This window comes from Lissotriton vulgaris, chromosome 3_1, assembly GCF_964263255.1.
Source record: "Lissotriton vulgaris chromosome 3_1, aLisVul1.2, whole genome shotgun sequence".
NCBI classification, from domain to species: Eukaryota; Metazoa; Chordata; class Amphibia; order Caudata; family Salamandridae; genus Lissotriton; species Lissotriton vulgaris.
The window spans coordinates 2,106,495,156-2,106,512,898 of record NC_141689.1 but is presented as its reverse complement, the minus strand read 5'-3'; the positions used below and the strand labels follow the sequence as shown (position 1 = coordinate 2,106,512,898).

The 17,743-nt window shown below is 54.5% G+C and overlaps 1 protein-coding gene across 11 annotated transcripts in view; it reads right to left on the bottom strand.

Annotated features, from left to right (window-relative positions):
• FRYL (FRY like transcription coactivator) overlaps positions 1-17,743 on the bottom strand; it is a 2,483,143-nt gene that overhangs the window by 115,472 nt on the left and 2,349,928 nt on the right. The window lies entirely within an intron of this gene.

The window sequence follows — 17,743 nt, the reverse complement described above, 5'->3', positions numbered from 1 at the left end:
CTGCGCAGATGGGCTGCGACCACCGCCATCACCTTCGTGAACACCCGTGGGGCGCTGGCAAGGCCGAAGGGGAGCACGGTAAACTGAAAGTGCTCTTGGCCTACCATGAACCGTAGGTAACGCCGGTGGGCCGGCAGGACGGGGATGTGGAAATAGGCGTCCTGCAAGTCCAACGCTACCATCCAGTCTCCCGGGTCCAGGGCAGCCAGGACCTGAGCCAAAGTGAGCATCTTGAACTTCTCCGTCCGGAGGAAGCCGTTGACGTTCCGCAGATCCAAGATAGGGCGTAGGCCCCCTTTGCCCTTCTTGGGTACCAGAAAGTAGTGGGAGTAACAACCACGTCCTACTTCTGGCCCAGTAACGCGCTCGATGGCCCCCTTGGCCAAGAGGGCCGAAACCTCCTCTTGCAGAAGTTGCAAGTGATCCCCCGACACACGGTGGTATTGAGGTGGCATGGATGGAGGGGAAGACTCGAAGGGGAGGGAGAAACCCCTTCGGACAATTTGCAGCACCCACCTGTCCGAAGTGACTGTATGCCAGTGGGAGAGGTGATGGCGAACCCTGCCTCCCACAGGCGTCACATGGGCCTGAAAACTCGGACTAGGAAGGTTTTGAGGCCGGGGCTGCTGAGGGAGGTGTGGACTGGCCTCGCCGCTGGCCCCGACCACCGCCACGGCGGTTCCCACGTCCACCACCGCGTTGCTGAACATTCTGCGGCGCGTGGCTGACGGTCCGTGGTGGGGCGCCCCTTCCGTGGCCACGAAAGGAGCGAAAGGCACCCGATTGCTGGCGTGGGGCCGTAAGGCCCAAGGACTTGGCCGTGGCCCTGGAGTCCTTGAAACGTTCCAGCGCATGGTCTGCCTTGTCGCCGAAGAGGCGACGGCCATCAAACGGCATGTCCAGGAGGGTGGCCTGGACATCGGCCGAGAAGTTGGCGGACCTCAACCAGGCGTGGCGTCGAACCGCCACCGTCGTTGCCATCGCCCTGCCCAGTGAGTCCGTGGTATCCAGCCCACACCGGATAGAAAAACGTGCCGCATCTCGGCCGTCCGCAAGGGTTTGGCTGAGTTTAGCCCTGACCTCCTCAGGGCATTGTGGCAGCACCTCCGCAACCGTGTCCCACAGAGTGTGGGTGTAGCGGCCCAAGAGACAGTTGGTGTTCACAGACCGTAGCCCTAGGCTCACAGACGAGAAGACCTTCTTCCCGAACTGCTCATATCTCTTGGATTCCCTGTCGGGCGGGGCCGACGGGAATGCGGTTTGGGAGTTAGAGGCCTGGATAACCAGGCTCTCTGGGGTGGGATGGGTGGACAAAAAGCATGGGTCGCCCGGTGCCGGGCGGTAGCGTCTGGCCACGTTCCTGTCCACAGGGGGGCCTGTGGCGGGCTTGGACCAAGTGCCCAGCAGAACGTCACACCAGGCCTCATTGAACGGCAGGAGGGGCTCCGCGGAGCCGGACTGCTGTTTGAGGACCTCAGTGAGGAGATTAGTCCTCACGGCCGCGACGGGGAGCTGAAGGTTTAAGGCCTTAGCTGCCTTCGTCAACACTACGCTGTAAGCAGAACCCGCCTCCGAAGCCACAGTCGGGGGCGACGTAAATCCAGTGTCTGGCGAGGTGTCAATACCACTGGCCTCCCCAAGCTCATATGTCCAGTCCTGATGCGACTGGCAATCACGTGCCAGAGGGTCCTCGGACCCCTCCCATTGCTCCTCGTCACCTGGCTCCTGGAGACCGGGATTAACAGCCAGGGCCTCCTCGTGGAGATAGAAGTCTCCAAAGGCCGACGGAATCGGCGCCCAGCGGCGCCCCTCCGACTCCTGAGTAGGACCGTAGGAAACATTGGGGGCGGCAACCACATCGGCTGCCGGGGACGACACCTGAAGGGACGGCGCCGGCGAGGTCGTAAGGTCGACCGGCGAGGTCCCGGATCCGGAGCCGGATCCAGCGAGGTCGTGCGGCGCCGGGACCGAAGTCGCCAGCGGCGCCGGGGCCGAAGCACCCGACGTCGTCGGGGCCGAAGCGCCCGACCCGGAAGGACCTCCAGACGGAGCCGATCGGCCCGAAGGCGCCACGGGAACCGACTGGGGAGGGAGGGCCCTCATGGCCATGAGGTACCTCTCGACCTCCTCCTGCGACGCGCCGTGCCCAGGGACCCGAAGGTGTGGGGCAGGCGGCGACGCTTGCGACTCCCGCGGAGACGCGTGGGCGGTGTCGCCCGAGTCCCCGGCCGCATCGTGCGAGCGTCGGGGCGGGTCGGAGGATCGATGGTGTCGCTCCGACCTCTCATGCCTCTTACCTGAGGACTTGGAACCAGACGATCGGTGTCCACTCCCGGAACGTCGATGACTCCGACCTCGCGACCTGTCCCTCGACCTCCCGTGGGACCGGGACCGGAACCTGGAGCGGCGCGGGCCGACTGCCTCAGCTCGAGACGCTTGCGGGACCGCTCCCGCCTAGCCTTCAACGTCAGGGCCCGGCAGTCGGAGCAGGATCGATCGTCGTGGTCGAGGCCTAAGCACTTCAGGCACCGGCGATGGGGGTCCGTGACCGACATGAGTCGGCCGCACTTCGAACAAGGCTTGAACCCGGGCATCCCTGGCACCGATAGTCGAGAAGTCGACTAAATAGAAGATCAAAAAGATCAAAAAGTTTTCAGTCAAAAAGTGACTGGGGGTAGAGCTTCTTCCGGATCTGCGCTAGCTGGCGCGGAAAAAAGAAGAACTGACGTCAGCGCGCATGGGCGCCGTCTAAGTACTCCGACGACGTCATCCCGGCGCTCACGACGCCGACGACGGACGCGGAGCCGCAGACGACGCCTACCAGCGCGCAGGGGTATTGCTACGCAAAAGTTTCCGGATCCAGTCTGACGCCTGGGGATATTCTAAGGTAAGGAATCTATCACTAACGTGTCTCTTTCAGATTAGCAGGATCCCAGGCCAACTAATTCGAAAACCAGCTAAACACTAGGCAAAAAATCTGGGGTAACCATAGTCAGGTATCCACCTTCCTACAGCGACGAAAAGCGCAGACAAGCGAGTGCCGCCTTGGAAATTCCAACATGCAGAACTGATGACATTGCGCGCTCTCTTTGGTGGCGAATAGATCTAACAAAGGCTCTCCCCTCAGTTGAAAGAGACTTTGCGCTACCTCCGAGTGAAGACGCCATTCGTGATCCATCAGACACCGGCAGCTGATTTTGTCTGCCCTGGCGTTCAAAGAGCCCGCCAGGTGTAGAACCGTCGAGGAAATGCCATGACGTCTCAGCCATGTCCAGAGGCGCGGAGCATCCTGACGACCCCACCCCGCCCTGTTTGTTGTAATATCACATGGTGGTGGTGTTGTCCATGAACACCTGCACTACCTTCCCCCTGACAGAGGGAAGGAATGCCTTCAGTGCAAGAAGGATCGCCCGAAGCTCCAGAAGGTTGTTATGGAGCTGGGTCTCGCCGGAGACCAGAGGCCTCTGATCTTCACCTCTCCTATGTGGCCGCCCCATCCCAGGAGGGATTCTTCAGTCACCACTGTGTGCACCGGTTGGGGAAGGAAGAGTGATCTGCCATTGACCCAATGCTGATTTGTGAGCCACCACTGCAATTGTATGCAGTGCCCTCCAAGATCTGGACGTAGTCGGACAGGTTCCCCTGATGCTGCCCCCACTAAAACTTTAGGTCCCACTGCAGAGCCTGCATGTGCAACCTGGCATGGTTGGTCAGCAGGATGCAGGAGGCCATGAGTCCCAGCAGCCTCAAGGTCTTCTTGACCGAAACCCAGGGCAAGGGCTTAAAGATCAGAATCATAGCCCGAAGGTCCTGGACTCTCTGTTTTGGAGGATAAACCCGAAACTGCACCGTGTCCAGAACCGCTCCGATGAGGAAGAGCTTCTGGGAGGGAATCAGGTGCGACTTCGCACGTTGATGGAAACGCCTGTTGGACTTGGCCCTCTTGGCAGGGTCATCCCTGAACTTTTTGCCTTCCTCCAATATTCTTTCTGACCTGTTTTTGTTGGTTTAATGACTCTGGGCACTTTACCACTGCTGACCAGTGCTAAAGTGCATATGCTCTCCCTGTGCAAAATGTATATGTGATTGATTTCCATGATTGGTTCATTGGATTTACTGTCAGTCCCCAGTAAAGTGCACCAGGAGTGCCAGGGCTTGTAAATGCCAATACTGCTAGTGGGCCTGCAGCGCTGGTTGCGCCACCCACAGAAGCAGCCTTTTAAAATGTGTCCAGGGTCAGCCACTGCAGAACCTGCGTGCAGTCTGGTACTCTCATGCTGGCTGGGCAAGTGCACACACTTGCCAGCCTCTACACCTTCCCTTAACTTCATATTAGTCACCCCTATGGTAGGCCCTAGGGCAGGATGCATTGTAAGTGTAAAGTAGGACAAGCCACGATGTGTGTGGCCTGTCCTAATAGTGAATTACAGCCAAATTCGTTTTTCACTATTGTAAGGCTACCTGTTCCCTTTAGGCCAGATGGGCTGCTGGAATTATTACACCCTATAATCCCAGCAGGCTCAGGGAACATGGTAGAGAGTCATGTTTAGTCTGCCTGAACTCAGAATAATAAAATACATCTTTTAGTAAAGTTTATTTTAATATCCTGTGTTTGTAAATGCTACTTTTAGAAAGTTATCATTTGCTTGCCTAACCATTTCAGCCCGCCTCTGCTTGGATGTGTATCTGACTGTCTGGGATGTGTGAGTGACAGGGCTGGGGGATGACAGGTGGTGATTGCAAGGATTACACCTTAGTGGGAGGTAGGAGTGCCCCTGGACTCTTAATAGGGCAGTGCTCTGCCACCACAATGCTGGCTCCGCCCCCTGGGGAGCGACTGATGACTCAGCCTGCACCTGGCCCAGGAAGGGCGAAGCACTGTCATCAAGGTACTCCTGGCTGTCCCTGTCCACACAATGCTGGCTCCACCTCCTGTGGAGCGTCTGATGTGCCTGCCCCTCACACTGAAAGCAGAAGCCAGAGTACACCCAACAAGTACTCAGAGACTGAAAGCAGTAATGCAAAGGCCCCCCTGGCCTGAAAAGACAAAAGAAATGCTGTATAAAAGTAGGAGCCCTGCTCCTTGTAAATCAGAATCCTGTTTCCCACAAGGAACCTCTGCCCGACTAGAAGGAGAAGACGCTGGAAGGACTGGCCTGCTGCTTGCCTTGCTGAGAAAGGAGAGGAGAAGACTTTTTGATAAGAAAACTTTGCAGACTTGTGCTTGAAACATTCTCTAAGGGCTTGTTGGAGCTTGCCCCCTGACCTGAACCCCAGGACGAGTGGGTTCTTGGTGCTTTTGCTTGTCCTGACATCCTGCCGTGTGTGCATCCCGCCGGAGCCAGACTGTGCCCCTCATCGCCCCCTCCTAGGGCTGTGGCACTCTGGAGCTTGCCTGCCTTTGTCCCTGTGAGAGCCTCGCTCCGATCGGAGTCGCTCTCTGCCCCCAGGCTAGGCTTCCTGCTCCTCTGCCCCTTGCCTGCTACTGGAGCGCGCTGAAGCGCTCTCACCTCTCCCGCCGGAATTCCTGTGACGATCGCGATCCACGCCGGGTCGACAGCTGCACAGGCCGTGCCCTGTGACCCCGCTTTGCGATTCCAGAGGCTCGTCAGGCCGCGCCGCCCCCGCTGAGGAGACCCCCGCACCGTCGTGCTAAGGGTCGCGGGCCGCGCCTGCCTAATTGCACACGCCCGCTGGCGTCAAGATCCAGAAGTGCCCCCAATCGCCTGGGTCGCACTAAACCTGTGCCGACTCTCGCCAATGTAATAGAAGATTGGTTCCTGTATCGGGCTCGCGGCCCGCAACTTGTTATTTCCCAGTCATCGAGGCTGCATTCGTCGAGAGCGCTGGAGGAGGAAGTCTACGAGAGTCTTTGCCGGTGAGTGGGAGCGAGCGTAGCCCTACCGGCCTCCTATCTCTGCCCCCAGCCCCTCTGCCAAGCGCCCTGCGCTCTCACCTCTCCCGCCGCCCGGGCCGCACTGTTCAGCCCGGCTCGCTCCAAGCTCTGATTGCGCCTACGTCCCGAGCCGCTGCGAAGGCTTGCTCACGCTAGATGCGTTGGACGCGGTAGGGCTCCGGTCTATTTCAGCGGGGAGAGCGAGCGGAGCGCTGTGAAGCGCACAGAAGGCCTAGAGGGGCCTGAGGTCCCTAGAATCTGCCCAGGAAGCCAGAGTAAAGTCAAGGAACTAAGAGAACTGTGAGAAGGAAATCTAATTTAAAAGTAATCTGCATTTAACAAGAAACCTTTGACCTTGGAACTGTAAACTGAAGAAAAAGCTTGCCTATTTTAATCTGTGGCCTAAATCTAAAAACGTTATAATGGTCTTGTCATAAGTCTGAACATATATATATATATATTTTTTTTTTTCTCCATAAAGAATCGTATTTTTATATATTCACAGCCTGGTGTCCATTTGTGGGGGGATTGGTAAATTGTTACTGTGTGTGTTATTACAAATGCTTAACTAACTAAACGCCTAAAGAATAGCCTTGGCTACTCACGCCACGCACCTAGAGGGTGAGCAAGGGTAATTCTAAGGGGTCATCCTTCACCCTGACTTAGAGGAGAGGGTCCCTGCTTGTCACAAGTGAAAACTTGCGCCAACCAGAGACCCCCAATTCTAACAACCCCCAACAAATGCAGGAGGTCGGCCATAGTCTGGAGGTGGGAGACAACTGTGTGAGAAGGTGGCCTGATATGCAGTGGTCACTATTCTAGTGCACACTATGTATCAGTCCAGCAACCCTTATTGATGATTGGTTGTAAGTCAACCTTATAGACCAGCTATCCTAGTAGCATGGATACGAGCAGTCTAAGGCTAAAGACTCGAGAGGGCGTGTTAAGCCAGCTGTTTACCACACATATACCCCTTGAATACCCAGTGAAAGGACACCACACAAGTGTTATGAAAATAAACAGTTATTTATTAAAGATCACAACAGCCCTGTACTCTTTATGAGGACAGGGTACTAAGCACAAACCAAAACTCTTACAAAAAAATACTTAAGTTAGCACAGTATATACAAATGCCCGAGGGGCACGGAAAACCATATACTCTGAAAGTGGAATGTGAAATTCCTAGCAGGTAAGTACAGTACTAATAGCTTTTGGAATCGCTAGGACTTGACTAGGGAATCGTTAGATTACGACTAGGAGGCCTAGGGGACTCGGGTGCAGTGTGTGCACTCTCACGCGAGATGCGGACAAAAGTCTATGGTAGCTAGGAAATAGAAAGTTAGAGTTCTCGGGCGAACCCGACCTGGTAGGGAGAAAACGAAGATAGATTCTGACCCTTGGATAGTGAGGCTATGCTGGGGCACCGAAATGCCGAAGTTACCTAGCCCAGGGGCTGCAGCTGCATAGGTCTGAAAAGACGTCGGGAATCCTCGTAGACGGACCAGGAGCCGGAAGAAAAGATGCTGGCCGGTGACCAGTGAAGAAAGTTCAGTTGGATCCAAGCCTGGATCTCGAAGATGGATGACACCTGAAAGCAGAGGGGACCAAGTTCGAGACTACTAGCCAGTAGTCAGTGGGCACCAGGAGGGCACCGGATGGTAGCCACCTCGACAAGGTGAGTGGGTGACGCTGGAGCTCGAAGATCTCACGGACCAGGAGGCGTTGTCGGCGACCAGGATGGAGGATCGAGCTGTCCCACGAAGATAGAAGCTGTCGGCGTCGCTGGACCCAGGATTGGGCAACAAAGCCTTGGCAAATTCAAGCCCACGCGGTGGACCTAAAATGGCGTCTGGAGTGGACCAGGAGGGTCCGGGGTGCCTCTCTTGAAAAAGGAAGCAAGGGCCAGCCTGGAGCAACCAGACCAGCAGAAGAGTTGTTGTCGGGCGTCGTTCGGAAGGCCACAAGCCAGCCGGCTAGTAGCCAAACAACGCGGTGCACAGCAAACAGCAGAAGGGCCCCACGCCGATCGTGGAGATGCAGGGAGGCTGGCCTTGGGTGCTGGAGCTGCGCAGGGTCGGGGCTTCTCGGACCCCAAAGCACTCACCAGTGGAGGACACGGTGGGCTTGCAGTAAAGATGTCGTGCAGTCTTGGCGATCGTCGGTCCCTCGAGGTCTCGTCGCACTCACGGTTCTCAGCTTTGCTGTAGAGGTGAGTAGAGGTCAGAGGTGCCAGGGAAGCCGGGTCTCGTCGAGCTGGGTCGTCGGATTCGTGATGAAGGACTTGCAGCAGACCGCAGTGTTCTTTAGGATGGTGCCCGCTTGATGCAGGGTGACTACTCCTTAGCCACAAGGGAGAATCTTGAAGAAGAAATCGTGAAGTCCTTTCGAAGAAAGTGGTATCTTGATTCCAAAGATGATCTAATTTGAACAGGGGGCCCGCTCCTATCTTTATACTAAAAAAGGGGGCTGACCCGGTGACTAGGTCCTGCCTATGGGTGGGACCAGGAGGGGGGTGGTTACACCCCTCTCCCCTGCCGGACTTCCCCAGGCCAGGGGCTGGTGTGCCCCTGGAACTGGTTCTGACTGGCCTATGCGTAGTGAGCACCGGGGTGCCACTCAGCAGTCACCTTCCTGAAAAGCCCTGCCTACCCAGGATACACAAAACCATGTCTGGGACGGTGCTAGCACCGCCCCGGACAGGAAACCCTTTGTCCAGGCCTCCCTCGCTGGAAGGACTCCCAGCAGCAGGAGGTCAGACTCGTGTCTGTGGTGGCAGCATCCATTTTGTGGAGCTGAGGCTTCAGTTAACTTTAACCGGGGTTCACAGTTACATACATGTCGTGTCCCTCTAGAAGGGTGGAATGCTAACCCCGTCGCCAGAATTGGCGAGGGGTTAGTATTCCAATTCGTATGACACCTTACTCGACATGTTTTGATAAAGCAATACCAAAGTTAGCATTTAACCGCGAGGATTATAATGCACTTAAGAGTATATGGTATGCGATATCATGGAACAGCTACTAGGACTTGGTTCCGCAAGCTGCAGACAGGCTCAGCTCATGCCAGAGCACCATCTCACACGATTCCAAGCACTCTGCCTTCAGGATTGTCAAGGCCTGCCATAGGAGTGACTGATAGGAATCTGTGTGTCCATTTTAGGGTTAGGTATAGGTATACTACACCTACAGCAAAGGGTGAATACACGACTTTGCCCCAGCTGTCATGCAGCCAGTTGTGTCAAATTTAGGAGGCCAGCCAGGGGTGGCATAATACATGCTGCAGCCCCTGGCAGCCCTGGGTACACCTATGCCCTGAGTTACAGGGTCTGATAAGGTGGCCCAGTACTAATTGGTAGATGCACCTAGGGTACATGAGGTAATTTAGAAAGAGAACAGCCAGGCTGTGGGTCTGATTGGCAGGCCCACAGCCAGAGAAAGTCGTAAACCAGTGAAACAAAAGCAAAAAATCTGGGTGATCATAGGATTGCAGACCCTACTCTCCTACAAACTGACTGGGGCGAGCTAGCCTTGAACAACCAATCGTCGAGATAGGGGAAGACTGAAACCCCGGATCTGCGCAGATGAGCTGCGACCACCGCCATCACTTTCGTGAACACCCGAGGGGAACTGGTAAGGCCAAAGGGGAGCACGGTGAACTGAAAATGCTCCTGGCCCATCGTGACTCGCAGATTATGCCGATGGGCCGGAAGGACGGTGTAGGAAGGTGGATACCTGACTATGGTTGCCCCCAACTTTTTGCCTAGTGTTTAGCTGGTTTTCGACTTAGTTGGCCTGGGATCCTGCTATTCAGGACCCCAGGCTATCTGCTCTCTCTGTAAAATGGACTCCATGTACTCTAGGTACATAAACAATTGGGAATTGGGTCACCTTGTCAGCCCCTGTAAAAAGTGTACCCTAGGAACTTAGGGCATAGGTGTAACTAAGGCCTACCAGGGGCTGCAGCATGTATTATGCCACCCCTGGCTGGCCACTCAAATAGACACAACTGGCTGGTCACTCAGCTGGGGCAAGGTTGTGTAATCACCCCTTGCTCAGGTGTAGTAGCCCTATACCTACTTACATATAGACACATAGTAACCTATAAGTCACTCCTATGGCAGGCCTTAACAATCCTGAAGGCAGAGTGCTAGGTTATGTATGAGATGTTGCTCTAGCATGAGCTGAGCCTGTCTGCAGCTCTCGGAACCATGTCCTTAGCTGTTCTATGATATTGCCATACCATATACTCTTAAGTGCATTATAATCCTCGTAGTTAATGTTAACTTTGGTTTGGCTTTATCAAAACATGTTGTGTAAGGTGTCAGACTTTGGAATACTACCCTCTCGCCAATTCTGGCGACGGGGGTAGCATTCCACCCTTCTAGAGGGAGAAGACATGTTAGTTCTGACTATCCCGGTTAAAGTTAACAGAGCCCCAGCATCACAAAATGGATGCTGCTGCCACAGACACAAGGCTGACCTCCTGCTGCTGGGAGTCCTTCCAGTCACGGAGGTTTGGACAATAGGTTTCCTGCTTGGGGAGGTGCGAGCACCACCCCAGACAGGAGGAAGTGTATTGGAACAGGGAGGGCTGAATATAATCAGACACTGCCTGGAGCACTCTAGGTGCTCCATGCATACCCCAGTTCAAACCAGTTGCTGGGGCACTCCAGCCCCAGCTCTGGCGCGAAACTGCACAAAGGAAAGGGGGTGTAACCCCCCCCCTTCCTGGTCAAAACCATAGGAGGGACCTAGTGACCAGACCAGCCCCCTTTAGTTGTATAAAGGTAGGAGCTGGCCCTGGAGACTTTAGATTAATCCTGGAATCGACTGAAGACGAAACTCTGGACCCTTCGACATTCATCCCAAGCTGAAGACTGAAGAATCTCCCTTGTGGCCAAGGAGTGACCACCCTGGGAAACCAAGCACCATCCAGCAACTCGACGGCTTGCTTTGTCCCCGTTCCCGCCGGAACCCGAGCACAGAGCCCCACAAGACCTCGCCTCCTGGATCCCTCTGACCCCACTGCACGACTCCAGCACAGATGAGCCCCATGGAAGGCTTCGGGACCCGTGGAAGCAGGTAACTTGGAAAGTCTGCAACTTGCTAACAGCGCAGCTCCTGAGGCCTCCTCGAAGCTGTGCCCTGGGGACTGAGACACCCGGACACGAAGCTCCACCTGCACCAAAGACCAGCCCTCCACACTCCACGAGATCTGCGTGGGGCCCTTCTGCTAGTGTTCTGCTCGGCGCTTAGTCTGGTTGCTGGCCCGTTGGCTAGTAGCCCCTGGCGACGATCCTTTTTGAAACTCCATCGGTGGTCAGGTTGCTCCAGACTGGCCCTTGCTTCCCTGCAGAGGTGAAGTACCTCAGACCCGCCTGGTCTGCAGCAGAAGCTCTTTGTGTATCCTGCGTGGGTTGCCTTTGCTTAGGCTTGTTGGTTCCGATCTTGAAGCCGACCCCTCCATCTGCGAAAACCTTCGTGGGACAGCTCCTCTCCAGCACCTGGTCATCCACGATGCCTCCTGGTCCGCGTGGCTGCAACTACAAGCTTCACCCCAGCACCTGATTGCTCCTCGACAACTTCCTGGTTCCACCCGGTCACTGGCTAGTGACCTAGACTTTCCCCCCTCTGCTTTCAGGTCTTCTTCATCCTCGATCCACCCTTGGATCCACCCGGACATCTTCCCCCTGGTCGCCTGCAGCATCTTTCTTCACAGGCTCCATAGACTTCAACGGCGAAACCCAACACATCTTCACACCTATGCACCCGCTTCCTGTGGGTGAGGTAACGCGAGTACTTCGGTGCTCTCAAGGGTATTGACTATCCAAGTGTCTAGGATTTTAGTTGTATCCTTGTAGCTAGACCGGAAGTGTCCTAAATCTTCATTTACTTACCTTTTACGTTCCTATTGACTTTCTATTGACTCTCGCGTGAGAGTACTGACTCTGCACGCGCCGCCTGTGGGCCTCCTACTCCTAACCTGAGGGTCAGATAGTGTAGCCCCAGCGATTCCCTAGGCCTTCTCCTTTCCCAAGTCGTGATTCTTATACCACGTACATGGTTTTACGTGCACCTAGGGCCTAACTGTAAATTGTGCTATTTAAAGTATTTCTAAGTGTACCTTGTTATGTGCTTTTGCCTCTGATCTCATAAAGAGTTCAGAGGAGTGTGTTAGTAAATAAATACATATATATTTTATATATATCCTGTGTGGTGTCCTTTCATTTGATATTCAAGGGGTTACATATGGTAAAACAGCTGGCTTTACACGCCCTCAAGAGTCTTTTAGCCAAAGACTGTTTTGTCCACGCTACCTCTAGGATAGCTGGTCTATAAGGTTGACTTTACAACCATCACTGTGAGAAGGTGGCCTGATATGCAGTGCTCACTATTCTAGTGAACACTATGTATCAGTCCAGCAACCCTTATTGATGATTGGTTGTAAGTCAACCTTATAGACCAGCTATCCTAGTAGCATGGATACGAGCAGTCTAAGGCTAAAGACTCGAGAGGGCGTGTTAAGCCAGCTGTTATACCACACATATACCCCTTGAACACCAAGTGAAAGGACACCACACAAGTGTTATGAGAATAAACAGTTATTTATTAAAGATCACAACAGCCCTGTACTCTTTATGAGGACAGGGTACTAAGCACAAACCAAAACTCTTACAAAAATACTTAAGTTAGCACAGTATATACAAATGCCCGAGGGGCACGGAAAACCATATACTCTGAAAGTGGAATGTGAAATTCCTAGCAGGTAAGTACAGTACTAATAGCTTTTGGAATCGCTAGGACTTGACTAGGGAATCGTTAGATTACTTCTAGGAGGCCTAGGGGACTCGGGTGCAGTGTGTGCACTCTCACGCGAGATGCGGACAAAAGTCTATGGTAGCTAGGAAGTAGAAAGTTAGTGTTCTCGGGCGAACCCGACCTGGTAGGGAGAAAACGAAGATAGATTCTGACCCTTGGATAGTGAGGCTATGCTGGGGCACCGAAATGCCGAAGTTACCTAGCCCAGGGGCTGCAGCTGCATAGGTCTGAAAAGACGTCGGGAATCCTCGTAGACGGACCAGGAGCCGGAAGAAAAGATGCTGGCCGGTGACCAGTGAAGAAAGTTCAGTTGGATCCAAGCCTGGATCTCGAAGATAGATGACACCTGAAAGCAGAGGGGACCAAGTTCGAGACTACTAGCCAGTAGTCAGTGGGCACCAGGAGGGCACCGGATGGTAGCCACCTCGACAAGGTGAGTGGGTGACGCTTGAGCTCGAAGATCTCACGGACCAGGAGGCGTTGTCGGCGACCAGGATGGAGGATCGAGCTGTCCCACGAAGATAGAAGCTGTCGGCGTCGCTGGACCCAGGATTGGGCAACAAAGCCTTGGCAAATTCAAGCCCACGCGGTGGACTCAAAATGGCGTCTGGAGTGGACCAGGAGGGTCCGGGGTGCCTCTCTTCAAGAAGGAAGCAAGGGCCAGTCTGGAGCAACCAGACCAGCAGTCGTGAAGTCGTCGGGCGTCGTTCAGAAGGCCACAAGCCAGCCGGCTAGTAGCCAAACAACGCGGTGCACAGCAAACAGCAGAAGGGCCCCACGCAGATCGTGGAGATGCAGGGAGGCTGACCTTGGGTGCTGGAGCTGCGCAGGGTTGGGGCTTCTCGGACCCCAAAGCACTCACCAGTGGAGGACACGGTGGGCTTGCAGTAAAGATGTCGTGCAGTCTTGGCGATCGTCGGTCCCTCGAGGTCTCGTCGCACTCACGGTTCTCAGCTTTGCTGTAGAGGTGAGTAGAGGTCAGAGGTGCCAGGGAAGCCGGGTCTCGTCGAGCTGGGTCGTCGGATTCGTGATGAAGGACTTGCAGCAGACCGCAGTGTTCTTTAGGATGGTGCCCGCTTGATGCAGGGTGACTACTCCTTAGCCACAAGGGAGAATCTTGAAGAAGAAAGTGGTATCTTGATTCCAAAGATGATCTAATTTGAACAGGGGGCCCGCTCCTATCTTTATACTAAAAAAGGGGGCTGACCCGGTGACTAGGTCCTGCCTATGGGTGGGACCAGGAGGGGGGTGGTTACACCCCTCTCCCCTGCCGGACTTCCCCAGGCCAGGGGCTGGTGTGCCCCTGGAACTGGTTCTGACTGGCCTATGCGTAGTGAGCACCGGGGTGCCACTCAGCAGTCACCTTCCTGAAAAGCCCTGCCTACCCAGGATACACAAAACCATGTCTGGGACGGTGCTAGCACCGCCCCTGACAGGAAACCCTTTGTCCAGGCTCCCCTTGCTGGGAGGACTCCCAGCTGCAGGGGGTCAGACTCGTGTCTGTGGTGGCAGCATCCATTTTGTGGAGCTGAGGCTTTGCTTAACTTTAACCGGGGTTCACAGTTACATACATGTCGTGTCCCTCTAGAAGGGTGGAATGCTAACCCCGTCGCCAGAATTGGCGAGGGGTTAGTATTCCAATTCGTATGACACCTTACTCGACATGTTTTGATAAAGCAATACCAAAGATAGCATTTAACCGCGAGGATTATAATGCACTTAAGAGTATATGGTATGCGATATCATGGAACAGCTATTAGGACTTGGTTCCGCAAGCTGCAGACAGGCTCAGCTCATGCCAGAGCACCATCTCACACGATTCCAAGCACTCTGCCTTCAGGATTGTCAAGGCCTGCCATAGGAGTGACTGATAGGAATCTGTGTGTCCATTTTAGGGTTAGGTATAGGTATACTACACCTACAGCAAAGGGTGATTACACGACTTTGCCCCAGCTGTCATGCAGCCAGTTGTGTCAAATTTAGGAGGCCAGCCAGGGGTGGCATAATACATGCTGCAGCCCCTGGCAGCCCTGGGTACACCTATGCCCTGAGTTACAGGGTCTGATAAGGTGGCCCAGTACCAATTGGAAATGTACCTAGGGTACATGGAATCCATTTTAAAGAGAGAGCAGTAGGCCTGGGGTCCTGATTGGCAGGGTCCCAGGTCGACTATGTCCAAAACCAGCTAAAACACAGGGCAAAAAGTTGGGGGCAACCATAGTCAGGATGTACCTTCCTACAATCACCATAAGGGTTGCTTGAACTGGTGCAAGGTGTTCACTAGAATAGTGAACATCATATACCAGGCTAACTTCTCACAGACGGGAATATGAAAATAAGCGTCCTGCAGGTCCAGTGCCACCATCCAGTCTTGTGGGTCAAGAGCAGACGAGACCTGAGCCAGAGTGAGCATTATGAACTTCTCCTTCCGGAGGAAGCGATTGACAGTCAGAAGGTCTAATATGGACGTAGACCTTTGTCCTTCTTTGAAACCTAGAAGTAGTGGGAGTAACAACCACGACCTTCTACTTGAGTCGGAACGTGCTCAATGGCCCCCTTGGAGAAGTGCAAAATGATCCCCCGACATGCGGTGGAACTGCGTTGGCATGGCTGAGGTGGTAGACTCGAAAGGGAGGGTGTAGCTCCTTCGAACAATCTCCAGAACCCACCTGTCTGAAGTAATGGTGCACCAGTGGGGGAGGGGAGGCGAGGACGAATCCTGCGCCCCACTGGCGTCTGATGGGCCTGAAACACCAGACTAGGAAGGTGTGGAGGCACTGGCAAAGGGGGTGCTGGTGGACTGACCAGCACGCTGGCCCCGGGACCCGCCCTGGCGAGCCCCACGTCCACACCTGCGCTGGGACTCTTGCTGGCAAGGCTTGTTCCGAAATGAACGTGTTTGAGCGAAAGTTAGAAGTGGAAGGAGTAGTGCAGCCGAAAGGCCTAAGGACTTGGCCGAGGCCAGATAGTCCTTAAAATGCTCCCATGTGGGACCCGCCTTATCACCAAAGAGGCGGGTGCCATCGAAGGGCATGTCCATCTAAGTATTCTGGACATCTGCAGAAAAGCCAGATGTCCTCACTCAGGCATGATGACGTAGCGCCACCGTTGTGGAAATCGCCCTACCCAGCGAATCAGCGGTATCAAGACCACAACGTACAGTGAAATTGGAAGCATCTCTCCCCTCCAAAAGAGCCCGGAGAGAACTGTCCGAGCCACCTCCAGATACTGAGGTAGCACCTGCTCAACTGCATCCCATACAGAATGGGAATAGCGGCCAAAGAGAAAGGCAGTGTTCACAGACCGCAGTCCAGAACTTGCAGAAGAATAAATCTTCTTGCCAAACTGATCTAATTTCTTGGATTCCTTGTCTGGTGGAGCAGAAGGAAACGCACTTGGGATGTGGAGGCCTGAACCACCAAACTCTGGTGTAGGGTGCTGGGTGAGGAAGGCAGGGTCACCAGGGGTCAGGCAATGGCGTCGGACCACAACCTTGTCTACAGGGGCCCCTGTGTTGGGCCGGGACCAAGTGCCCAGAAGCACATCAGTAAGTTCATCATTAAACGGCAACAGCGGTTCTGTAGAAGAAGAAGCTGGCCAAAGCACTTCTGTCAGTAGGTTGGTCCTGACAGCCACTGTAGGAAGCTCGAGGCCAAGAGCCTCGGCCGCCCTACGTAGCACTGTGGAAAAGGAACCACTCTCCTCCATAGTAGCTGAAAGGGATGGTGAACCAGGTGCCGGAGTGTAATCCGGGCCACCGGACTCCACCTTCTCATCCTAGTCTGGGACAGACTTGCACTGTGCTGCAAGAGGGTCTTCAAACCCTCCCCAGTCCTCCCCTTCCTCCACAAGTGGACGAGTATGTGGGTGAAGAAAAGGGTAAAAGTTCCCCGTCGGAATCGGCGTCAGGAGACATTCCTCCAGCATCAGTTCGGCATTGGAAAAGAAGTCTATGCCGGCATCGACGTCAGTGGAGGCCGTACGGGGTCCACCGGCAAGAACAGGGAGCCCCGGCCAGAGCCATGGAGGCCTCTGGGCGTCGACGATGTCGGGGCCGGCGACGTCGAGGAATGTGGAACAGTGGGTCCCGAAGGCGCTCCGACGGGGACGCACGGGCCGAAGATACGTGCCATTGCAGACACAAACTCTTGCAATTTGGCCGGGGAAAGATGGGTAAACCAACGGTAACTGCTCAGGCTCCGTTGGAACAGCAGGGGCGGTGCCACCTGCCCCCTCAGCCGTGTCCCGCAACCGGTGAGGGGAAGACGAAGAGCGGCAACGCTTATTTGACTTTTTGTGCTGCGCCTTACCTGACTCCGAGGGCGAAGACTTTGAATGATGGTGCTTGTTCTGTGGCCGGGCCCTAGATTCTGCCACGAGACCGGGACCTGGAACAACGTGGGGCCGACTCCCGGGCCTCCAGCCACTTTTGGGATGCCATGGCCTGGCAGTGGGAACACGACTCGGTGTCGTGGTCACACCCCAGGCAGAAGAGACACTCACGGTGCGGGTCCGTCAGCGGCATCGTGCAAGGACAGGCCTCGCAAAGCTTGAAACTGGGCATCGCTATGCACCAGGGGTAAGTTTACTTACAATTTATATCAAACAAATACTTTAGTCGACAAGTGACTAGGTACCGCTCTCTCCGGATCTGCACTTGTTGGCGTGGAAAAAGGAAGAACTGACGTCGGTGAGCGTGGGAGCGTATAAGTAGCTCCAATTACGTCATCTTGGCGAATAAGACGCCAAGGACGCACACAGAGCCGTACGACCTGCAGGGGTACTGCTGACAAAAGCTTTCCAGATCCAGTCGGACGCCTGGGGATATTCTAAAGTAAGGAATCTATCACTAACGTGTCTCTTTCAGATAGCCATGGATGATTGGTGAATAACAAGAAGGTGACCTTGATCTCATTCTCGTTTACCACCTAGAGTCTATGTCATCTCTAGTGCCTTGAAGAGCTTGGCCTCCTGCTCTTTGATGGCCCTAGGGTTCAAGCTGAGACCAGACTACGAATTGTGGCTCGAA